Raw genomic sequence first — 12,446 nt, 5'->3', positions numbered from 1 at the left:
AGGTGGAATTATGCGTTCATGTTGATTAAATATTATAAATGATATTGAGAAAATTATATATGTATGGTCGGTATAAAATATTAGAAACTATGAATATTGTATGTATGGTACTATGAAATTATGAAATTGCCCTATTAAATAGTGTTAGATGTCACATCTCAAAAATCGGGTTAGTAGAATCAAGTTTGTGAATCGAGAGTGGTTATGCCCTGATTTTTAAGGTTATCTTTATACGTTTGATAATTAAATGAGTTACTGGTCTAATGGTTAACTGATAGTGAATTTGTTCGTGAAATCCAAGTTCGAATCTATTCCCTCACATCATTTTTATTTTGTACAATTTTGCTCTAAAACCTAGTAAGTGACACGTCCTATTTTAAAAATAAATGTTGTAAGATTTTAAACGAGATTGAGTTATTGGCTAGATGGTTAAGACTTAGTGAGTTATTCTTGAGACCCGAGTTTGATTCCCATCTCCCGTAAAAAATTTTATATTTTTGCCCAAAAATCTTAGTGTGTTGTCCCTACCTAGTAACCTAGGTATAAATGTTATTTTCTCCTTTGTTAGTTTTTTTCATTTTGTTTCCCTCATTGTTGTCTCCTTCTACTGTTTCTCCTTTTTTCTCTATTTTTTTCTTTTCCTTCCTCCTTTGCGCTGCGTTATTGATCATCTTCTCTTCTTGTTTTTCTATTTTCTGCTAATCTCTTCTTCTATCTCTTTGGCTGAATTTTTGCTGCTGATTTTTCTGCCATTTTCACACCAATTTTGCACACTTTTATTTTATTTTTGTTCCAAAATCAGCATCCTGTCTTAGCCGACTAAAGTATTCATCCATTTTCTATTGATTCATTATTTCAAATCTAGAAATCGAGAAGTGAAAGTGGTTTAGATCTGGCCTAATTTTGTTGTTCTTTTCTTTTTCACTGTGATGGCCAGATATTTCGATGACTATGACCGAATATATAGTTTACTAATTTTGTGAATTTTTCTTTGTCAAAGGTCCAAATCTGAACTCCTCAAATCTCTAGTGAGTTTTGAGGTTGTTTGCATCTTTTTTTTATTGGTAGAAGAGTAAGTGATCTTAGAAACTCATATATGAAATTCTAGTTTACTTCTTGTTTTGGCCAAATCCTGTATGGTTGATTGAAGGTTGGTTTAATTATGTTTTGTATGTGTCACATATAGATTTGATTGGGATCTGTTTGTCCTAAACATTGGGGCTGCAGGATAGCATTAGTTAGTATTTTGGTTTCATGATTAATTAGGTAAGGGTCTTTACCTTTGAGTGTTTGATGATTATTGAAATAATGAAATAATCATGTCGTCAAATTTTTCATGTTGATTTGAGCATGGCCGAATGACCTTGAGTTGGGTAAGTGATTGCCGGCCACGATAAGTGCGAATAGATGATGGTAAAATGTGTAAGGTCTTTATGGTGACTAACTAAATGTGGAAGTGTCGATTATAATTTCTGATATATGTTTACTGGGTTGTGTGATGTATTAATGCTTATTGACTGTATGCATAAGCATGCCACTGAAATTGGTAAACTAGGAGTGTGTTAAACATGCCAATGTTATTTGTATTGTACTGATTAGCATGATATGTTATATTATTGGTATGCCATATTGCATTGGATGGGTTTGGGATTGATGGTGACAGAGGAGTTTCGTGGAGTACCAACGATTATCCGTATTATTGTTTAGCAGTATACCTACGCCTCAGAGTATTTTTGGAGTACCGACAACTTATCGCAACTTACTAACAACTTGTTTGCAAATTATTGGTAGTTTTACTACATATTCTTACTGGTTGTTTAACCACATCAAGCTTCGACTCTTACTGTTTTGCATGCATGGAATTTTGGATAAAATCGAGCTAATTTAATAAACAACTTGTTGATTATGACTCCTATTATAGTCAAATTTGAGAAATAGTCTTTCGGTTAAACTCTGTTTATTTGTTTCAATCAAACTTTGATTAGTTTAGATTATTTTATTATTATTTGACTTATGAATTTTGCCTATAAATAGGATCTTTTACAACATTAGAAAAAACACATATTAAAGATTAGAACTCACAACACATTTAGAGAATTTTGTGTTTACGTTTTGAGGGTTCTTTATTTTCGGGTTTTCAAGGTTTAATTTTTATCTCCATCTTTTGTACTCTTCATTCTTTTGCTATTATAATAAAATTATCTTTGCCCGTAGTTTTTTTATCCTCATTGGAGGGGTTTTTCCACGTTAAATTTGTGTGTTCAAAATTTTAATTTATTTCGCTATTTTTTACTTGTTGCTTAATCGGATCGATCCCAACAAGTGGTATTAGAGCAAGTTTAATCTGTGACAAGTTTGGATGACGGTAATTCTAGTTCAAATCAGCTTGAAAAAGGTTGTTACCGGGAAAAAGCTTGAGAATCTAAATAAAATAGAATGGGAAGAGCTTGATGAAAAGGCCTTGTCTGCAATCCAGTTGTGCCTCGCAAATACCGTATTGTAGGAGGTATTGATGGAGAAGGCCTCATCCGCCTTGTGGAAAAGGTTAGAAACTCTTTATGCGACTAAGTCTTTGGCTAACCGTTTAGTGTTGAAACAATGTCTATTTACGTTTCGCATGAACAAAGGTGAGCTTCTTAGAGATCACATTAGTCAATTCATTACTCTTTTAAATATTTTAAAGAACGTTCAGGTTCATACTAACGATGAAGATTAAACTATGCTATTATTGTGCTCTTTACCCCATTCATACAAGTTTTTCAGGGAGACCCTGATTTATGGTAGAGACAAACTCGACAATGAGTTTGGTTTGGATAGCAAGGTAGATAGGTAAGCTTCCATTTTGGTAACATCAAAGAAACGAGACAAAAGGTGTTGCTATTGTAAAAAGTTAGGTCACATCAAAGCAGATTGTTATAAACTACGAAATAAAAGAGCTGCTGAAAGTAACGAGGAAGATGTAGCTGGTGCTAATTTTGCCAATAAAAGCGGTGATGATTTCTTGTTAGTGTAACAAGCGATAGCTCCAAGCTCACGTCCAAGTGGATCCTAGATTCTGGATGTTCTTTCCACATGTGTCCTAATAGAGAATGGTTCTCCACATACAGTTCGGTTGAAGGTGGAGTTGTGCGCATGGGAAACGATTCATCTAGTAAGGTAATTGGTATTGGCACTGTTAAAATTAGGATACATGATGGGACGATTAGGACACTCTCAAATCTCAGGTATGTACCTGATTTACGAAAGAATGTCATCTCCTTGAGTATTTTAAACTTGAAAGCATGAAGAACCAACATCGAGTCGAGCGACATTAATGTATCTCGTGGAGCTCTCGTTTTGTTAAAAGGTAAAAGAACTGGCAATCTTTATATTCTAGAAGGTTCTATAGTGACCGGTGAAATCAGACGTCCCTCGTCCATTACGGAGTCGAATTCAACTCGTTTGGAGCGGAGGCAACTTGGTCATAGGAGAGAAAAAGGTATGACTGTTTTGTTGAAGAGAGGTTCTCTTTTGGATACAAGTTTTGAAAAGTTAGAGCACCGTGTTCATGAAAATCAAACTCGGGTTAGTTTTAACTTGGCAGTGTACAAGTCGAAGGCTAGAAGTCTTCTAGTTTCTAAGCACAGATTTGACTCAATTAATGCCATGCATAGTTTAAGATTGGCCCGTGATGGGCTTTGGCAAAGATGGCATTGTGGAAATATGAGTCAAGGTAGAGATTTGTTGAGTATGACTCCTATTTCAATCAAATTTGAGAAATAATCTTTCAGTTAAACTCTGTTTATTTGTTTCAATCAAACTCTGATTAGTTTAGATTATTTTATTATTATTTGGCCTATGAATTTAGCCTATAAATTGGCTCTTTTACAACATTAGAAAAAACACTCATTAGAGGTTAGAACTCATAACACATTTAGAGAATTTTGTGTTTACATTTTGAGGGTTCTTTATTTTCGGGTTTTTGGGGTTTAATTTTTATCTCCATCTTTTGCACTCTTTGTTCTTTTGCCATTATAATAAAATTATCTTTTCCTGTGGTTTTTTTATCCTCTTTAGAGGGTTTTTTCCATGTTAAATTTGTGTGTTATATTGCTCAATTTATTCTGCTATTTTTTACTTGTTGCTTAATCATATTGATCCCAACACAACTTAATATGACTTAAAACATGATTTTTCTTACAATTATTAAAGGCATCACATTTTTTCGCTGCAAATTGATGAAATGTAGTTTTTAAAGGTTTACTAACGGAAACATGAGTTTTTTTCAAATGACTTGACTCTGTAATAAATTGGACTTAAATCATAAACGACCTAACAATCTAATGTTTTTAATAAACTTAAGGCAGCCATGCTAAGCTTTTTTGAAATTGATCAAAATAGTTATTTTTAAACCGAACGGATCTACTTGGCCATTTCAAAGGCTAATGTGGCATTCAAAATTCGGTTGGTAGCATTTTGGCACTTCAGAATTCGGTTGGAAGGCCTGGTTTGGAAGGTTACACTAGACATAGTCATAATTTAGTTGACATGCCATGGGATTTGTATATGTTGTTGGTGGGAGCATTTTGGCACTTTATTGTGACTAAGGTGGAATTCATTCTGGCATTATGATGCGATTCATTCTGGCACTTTGGTGCAATTCATTCTGACACTACGGTATAGTACATATTTTGGAGTTTTAGGGGGATCAGTACATTTATGCCTGATCAGTACTTCAGTGCTTATTGTGGAGTATTAGAGGATTAATCCACGTACCTGTACTTGTGTTTGCATCCAATTAATAGGGGATAAAAGTAAATAATGATATGATATTTTAATTTTGGTAATGAGATGTTATTCTGATTCTAATTATCAAATGTTATTCTAATTTCTTAAAATGATAAGTCCTTTTGATTTTGATAGTAAAATTATGTGGGACATTAGCCACGCTAATAATGAATATGAGGTGATTCTTTATAATGAGAATTGGCTACACGAAATGATATCATTAAATTATTAGTAATGAAGTGGAATATGATATCAAGTTGTTGATGAAACACTAGACATTAGAATTGATATGATGTATTAGTAGCATGCTTATTAGCTTAATGCTTTTACATATTGAATTTATATTATGTCAGCACAAATGAGTATACAATACTAAGCATATGAATTTGTTTGTTTTTGTGCATAGGTATAGAAAAGGTTTGCTAGATTAAAGGTGTTGCGAAGCATCCAGGATGCAATGGCTAAGGTCAGACCAAGTTTACATTCTTTTGCTTATAAATAGTTAAAGGCATGTAACTAGGTTGAGTCATATGGTTAAATGTCTTTTTTGGGTCTTTTGATATGCTTTGGTATATTTTGGACATTTGAGTATCCTAAATTTGAACTTAGCTATGTAATTTAATGTTTATATGCATGATTATGCTTGGTTGATAATTGATGTAATTGAGCTAGGTGACGTTACATTAGATACTTTGCTTTTAAGTTGTTTGGGTGTGTTTTTAGATGCCAAATTGATTTTTTTTGTAATTAGGTGACATAATGGTTATACATTGGAATGATTTGGTACCTTATTGCATGAAGTAATATTTTACTTTTGGCATTTTTGGACATTTGGTCTCAAGACAAAAGGGTATTGTCTTAAGACACTATGAATAAAATGGTCATTATAGGTATTTGTAGATAATGGTCTCGAGATACCACTTCCCAAGTCTTGAGACAAGTATCCATTGGTCTCGAGACAGATAAACATCGAATGTAAATGACAAAAAATAAAGGAGTAATGTCTCGAGATAGAAGGCTTAATGTCTCGTCTCGAGACATGAAAACTCATGTCTCTAGGCATCAAACATCAAAGCTAGGGGCCTAAAACAAAGGAAGCATGTCTGGAGACATGGCTCTCAATGTCTTGAGATATTTAGTTGAATTATGATAGTTGAGTTTGGATTTGAGCGTTGACAACATATTTAACCCCGAATAATATCGAAGTGTGTTCAATAAGGTTGTTAGACATTTATAATGCATGATTAAGCTCGTAGTAGAATTTTTTTTTGAAATATATCATGATTAATTGTTTAAATTTGTTTCTTAATTGCTTTGAGATAGTCTGAGTTGTTTCGACAATGTAATGTGACGACATTCGGACCCGACGATCGAGTTGGATGTAGGGTGTCACATTCTACACAACAAATAGGTAATCATCAAAATCAAACTCCATGAATCAAATTTAATCTCTAATACAAGTCCATGGGTCATGAAAATAACGTTTATACCCTTTTCTCGGTAAAAATAAAAAAAATTACAATTTGGTCCCAATACTTTTAAATATTTTCCAATTGATTAAACAAGTTAATTTAATTGTATTAATTTATATTCCCAATCATTCTCATTCCATAAAACCATTTTTAGGTCACATATCCTTAATTTGGTTAATTTACATATTAGTCCTCCAACTTTTAAAAAATTTCAATTTTGTCCTTTATTTTTCGTATTTCACATTCAAAAATTTGTATACATTAAATACATTAAAAGTAATCTCCAATATCAATCTAATTTCTAAATAATTCTCTTTATCTAACTTATTTTCGTATTTCCTCAAAATTTACTAAACACGAATATTAGATGTTGTAGTGGAAATTTTGGAGGCGTTATAATCACAATGTTCCTTTAATCAAATTTCATAAAGAGTTTACATTACTAAAAAGAAAACAAATGACCTATGAACTAGGTAGTACATTTACAGAAGAGATAGGTTTAACAAAGATAGTGGATTGATTAGGTTTAATAGAAACTGATGAAGGCTCGACAAAAAACAATAGCAATGGTGGTAATGGTAGTAGAACAATCACCTTACTTCTCAAGCTTGGATGCCTCATGTTTTTGAAATCAATCAAAGCTTTAATTCTCTTGGCATTCATAACATGATTCTTAGCTGAGGTGTCCCAAATGGAGGCAAAATAACATTTATATTGGCTTGATTCCTAAAAGCTTCCAACCAAAATAATTAAGGTCGTTTATAAGCCTTTAAATAACTCCTTAATAAAAATCTAGCAAAAATCTATATAGAATTGTCTTACCACATTAATTGCCTTGACTAAAGAAAAATACTAGGAGAACTTGTCCAACTCCTAACTGACCACCTCTCATCGTCCTCGCCAACAGGGTGAGAAATCAACAATAAAACAATAATCAATCAAATAATAAGTGCGGTGTCTGCAAGTGTGACAGATCAATTGTAATATTTGTAGTGTCAATGGAACACTAGAGTATTCCAAGGATCGGACCCAAGAGAGTCAATGATTGAGTGGATTCTAGCGAAAAACGTACAAATAAAGAGTCTAAAGAATTACTCACTAGATACTATAGTACAACAAGCCACGAAATTAAAAAGAACTAAACTAAATTACTAGCTAATTAGCAAAAGGACCAAATCGTAAAGCATGCAAAGTTACAAAACTATCAAATTAATAACAAACAATGGTTGGTTGACTTCAATTTGGTTCATTAAACATCGAATTAAGGGTCTAACTTGCTTAAACTACTAAAGTGACTCCATTATACCTCTCGACATCGAATTTACCAAATTAGACAAATTAGTCTAGTTTATCTCTCGACCTCACCGACTAACCCAGGACTCATCAAATTGGTGCCTACAAAGATCTACTCTCGATCTCACTTATCTTGATTTTCCCTTAGGGATGTCAATCCTAAGTTTTTAAGTCTATTCTATTTAGTCCAATTTTGCAATTTAGTCCCCAACTCCACAAATTTATTTAATCACATCTCCATCAACCAACCCCCTAGTGTTTAGCTATCCATTACCATATATAAGCTAACAAGAACCAAATAGATGACCATGGAAGCCATTAACATAAAATCAACAAAAAGATAAAAGGTTGGATTTTTACTTTGAGAAACTAAAGAATAAAAATGGCAGCAAGATAGATGAATAAAAATACTAAAACAATGATTTTTAAAAGGTAAAAGAAAACAAAGTTAACTAATATTAAACTAGGATTAAAATGTGAATACAAGAGAATTCAATGTGCTAAACATGTAAATAAATCTAAGCTATAGTAAAAACTAACTTAACTAACTAAGAAAATGTAAGGAAACTAAACAAGTTGTAGAAAAACTAAATCCTACAGCTACGGAGAAGAAAATTACCCTAAACCTAAACTAAAAGACGAAATAAACCCTAAAACTAAAAGCTCCCTCTACATTACTGTTTTGTTCTTAACCAAAAGTGACTTTTAATCTAATTATAACCCAAAATTTTGGACCAAAATGCCCCTTAGGATGTATCTTTTATTGGTTTTGGGAGGTGGACAAAAATTACCCTACTATTAATTTTTGTCTCCTCTCGGCAATCACTATATCCACAATAGTCTCGAAATGGGGGGTTCCCTTGGATGTTAGGTATCGTGATACCCAAGGTTGATATCATGATACCACTATAGGTGGTATCCATTCTCTTCATTTTAGCATTGTCAGGGTATTGCGATCTTGGATCTCTATATCGCGATATCACCTCGTGAGCTTACCTTGCGAGCTCTCCTCACAAACTCACCTCGTAGTACCACTCAACAGTACCCTTAACGAGAAAACTTAGCAGTTGCAACACTCAATCAACTCGTTAAATTCTTGAGGTGCCATTTGGTCATTTCGGGTTTCAAAAATAGTAGAAAACACAACATTTCATTTATTAAAGCCAAAAATGAAAACTAAATAAAAACATGACAAAAACATACAAACTGCTCGGAAACAAGATCGTAAAGTGTAATGGAGAGCCTAATTTGACACGTCAAATTATGGCAGACCACTAACTCAAACACAATCTCGCCCAAAGATGATACTTCATCAAGCGACATAGGTCTAGGTTGCTTCCTTGATTAACACCAACATCTTACAAGTATAACACGTCGTAAAAGGTTAAGCCACATTTATCCGACCTAGGGACCCCTTAGTAACACAGTAAATCACCTAATCACATCAATGCATGTGTTAGAAGCTCATCATGGCTCAACTAACTACTCTCCACGATTCTTCCAAAACATATAAAGCTTCTTTGTTGATCATATATGACCAAGATAGTCTTTTCATACCCAAACTCTATAAATTTCTTAGAGAACCTTCAATCCTCTTCTCTCACCCCAGGAACTGCTCTCATTGATTCTCAACACCACCCTATTAACCACTACCAACCACCAACTCCCAATTTTGGATCAACATGTATGAATTATTATTTTTAATTAATAATTAACATTTTCAAACATATATGAATTATTATTTAATACATTAGTGATGAAGTTTTTTAATTCCACAAGAAGTGCTAAAAAGTTGTAAGTGTTCCATTTTTTTATTTTTATTATATTAAAATATCAATTAAGGATGCATAACAACTTTTCTACCTCATTCGTGGAGTTAAAAAACCCCAACATTAATATATCAAAAAACTAGTGTCTTATCACTTGTGAAGCACTAGTTAGTTGTATGTATTAATCATAATATATTAAAATTATTTTTAATTTTTTTTAAAAAATGTACATTTTCACAAATAATATGAAACAATATAACATGAATACTATATAAATTATTTGTATATTGTTCAACCCATTGATTGGTTGAATTAATGGAATCTTCTTGATAAATCTTCATAATGTTATTGTACATTGTCATGTACATCTTGGCCTCGCACTACAGTTGCACAATCACTCTATCATCAAATTCATTCTTTAAAGCCTTAGTGGATGATTCTCTTTTGTGATCTTAATGTCAACTATTAGAGAATAAATCATGTTAAAACAAATGATGTAAAATAAGATTAAAAGATATAAAGTAAAAATAACAAAAAAATATAAAATAAGAAATAAGGTTAAAAAACCTTAAACTGCCAGTGATTTGATTTATAATTCTTTGCTATGTTTCATCACTGGCATAGAATATCACTTTTATAGTGCAAACATTTCTCTTTCATATAATATATACTATTATATATAAATAATAATATATATTACTATATATAAAAAATAAAAAAAATATATTATTATATAAATAAATTTAAACTATAATTCTAAAATTTTAAAAGAACTTTTGTAAATAATGAATAAATCAATAGTTATTTATAATTTAAGTGCAAGCTATGAAAATGTTTTATAATCAATGTGAAATTTAAAGTATAAGTGTTGAGAACAGATAGAGAAATGTTTCACCAATTCATCTATATTCAAGTATATGTGCTTTTGGAAGGCAGGAATGAGTCAAAAGGCATAATTTTTTTTCATATTGGCCGAAGAAATAATAGGGATAAGCTTTTGACGATTACCCAAATGAACCTGATAAGAGATACATAACATATCCGATATGAAGCTTAAATTCAAATTGATTACCCCACATCCAAAAGAGAAAGAAAGAAAAAAAACTCAATCTTAGGCCATACAAGAGAAAGGGAAATGAAGTCCAAATCAAAATGCACATTTATATAATTCAAAACAGTTGAGCAAACATATTGGCCCCTAAAGGCTACATGTAAGACTATTCATAAGCAAAGATAATCAACTTGGTCCATTAATTGGCAACCTACCTAAGAACTTGGTGTTTTATACTAACAGATTATTGCTTCCTTTATTGGAAAGAAGTCCCAGCCTGCATTTATAGCTATTAGGGTTGTTTAAACTGAACTATTTCAAGTGGGTTTTGCTTTGTATTTAAAGATCATTTTAGTGCTTTACAACATCATTACTCTGCCTCTCATTAAAACACTTCTAACCTTTCGTTTTTGTTTTGAGTGGATGACCTTAGTTATTGTGATGTGGAGCTGGATTCAATTAGCCAGAAAATGACTCTTTTTTAGGGTATCTTTTATCTTTTATCTTTTCTAGGTTAGGTTTAGGCTGAGTATTCAAAAATTCTAATTCTGAGGTGGAGATTTTTCAATAGATAAAGTCATAGCATGAAATATTTTGAGAAATTTCGTTCTATGTCAAATTGATTTAACATTAGTTTTTATTTATTTATAGTATCTAACATTATCAAATTACATTGCATCTAGAAAAAAATTGTCATAATCAAAGATAGAGTTAGGGATGTTGCCAAAGGCCTTAACCCCTCTAAAAATGATAAAATTTTAATTTAATCTTTTAAAAATGATAAAGATGTAGACTATTAAAATAGTAAGATTACACTTTTATTATTATAAAAATATATAATTTAATTCCGATCCCCCAAAAACATTTTTGGCTTCGCCCCTGGCCATAACTAGAGAAATCTGAACTCAAACATTTTCTTTAGTATAATTAAAGTATTTATCATGTCTATTTTAGAGTTTATAAAGTTTAATCTTTTCGAAGTTCATGTTTACCTTTTTTAATGTTCGAATTTAATTCTCCTTAAGAGTGTAATATATTTTACCATTGTACTTAACACTTTATTTTTATATATTAAACCCAAACTTCTAACATGAAATTAAAAAACTTTCGTATATCTATTTTTTTATATATTCTATCTTATTTTTCACATCTTAAAGAGTAATTCACCATGAACCTTGTGCGTTGGCTTGATGGCCAAGATGTTCACTACCCTAGATGTGGCTTGAGTTTGAATCGCGATAGTTGCGTTGTTGTTAGGACTTTACTCTTCTCTTGTAATTCAAAAAAATAAAAAGTAATTCACCACCTTTACTCCATTAAGTTTCCTTTTAATGATATGATTATTATATCTTCTTTTTTTGCTATATAGAGCTATCTATTTCATGGGTGTGGGTTACGTAGTGTTCTCTTTATAACTTGCCATAAAGCGTAGTTAGATGGCGTTGGACCATTTATTTTTATAGCTAAGCCATAGGATAGGAGAGGTGAAAAATGTGGCTGAATTTACTGTGTGATTGGCACCAAACATTCAACCCAACTCATCCTGAAATGGGCCTCCCATTAATCTGGGCCACTCTTTGTTTACAATACATTGCACGTGGTTTTCAACATCACCCTCTCCTTTTCTTTTCTTTTCTTTTTTTGAGAATCGCCCTTTTATTTTCTAAATTATCGGTTTTGTTTTTCAACATCCCCCTTCCACTTGTTTTCTTATTTTTCAATCATAAAATTTAAAAATTAATTATATATTAAACAAAAAATATAATTTAATTCAATTTTAAATCATCGCAATTTTTAAACCTACATTTTATAAATCATTTAAATACATTAATTTAGATCAATGTTAAAATTTTCAAGTCGACATTACTCACATCCAACTTGCAAGAGATTCAAGTCATAAAGTTCAACTCTTCCAAATAGGCATTTATTCATTTCCATACGAAACATTGTTATGAAAATAAAAAACTTGATTGAGACTTAAAACCTAAAAAAATAATAACTTGAGATTATTCCAATGGAATTGTCCAACTTAATCATGGATTGGAATAGACTAGTTTGGTCATTAATATCAAATACATATAGTTGGTTTCATAT

This window comes from Gossypium hirsutum, chromosome D13 (genome assembly GCF_007990345.1).
Source record: "Gossypium hirsutum isolate 1008001.06 chromosome D13, Gossypium_hirsutum_v2.1, whole genome shotgun sequence".
NCBI classification, from domain to species: domain Eukaryota; kingdom Viridiplantae; phylum Streptophyta; class Magnoliopsida; order Malvales; family Malvaceae; genus Gossypium; species Gossypium hirsutum.
The sequence above is the reverse complement of the archived record's forward strand: the minus strand, read 5'-3'. Positions refer to the sequence as shown.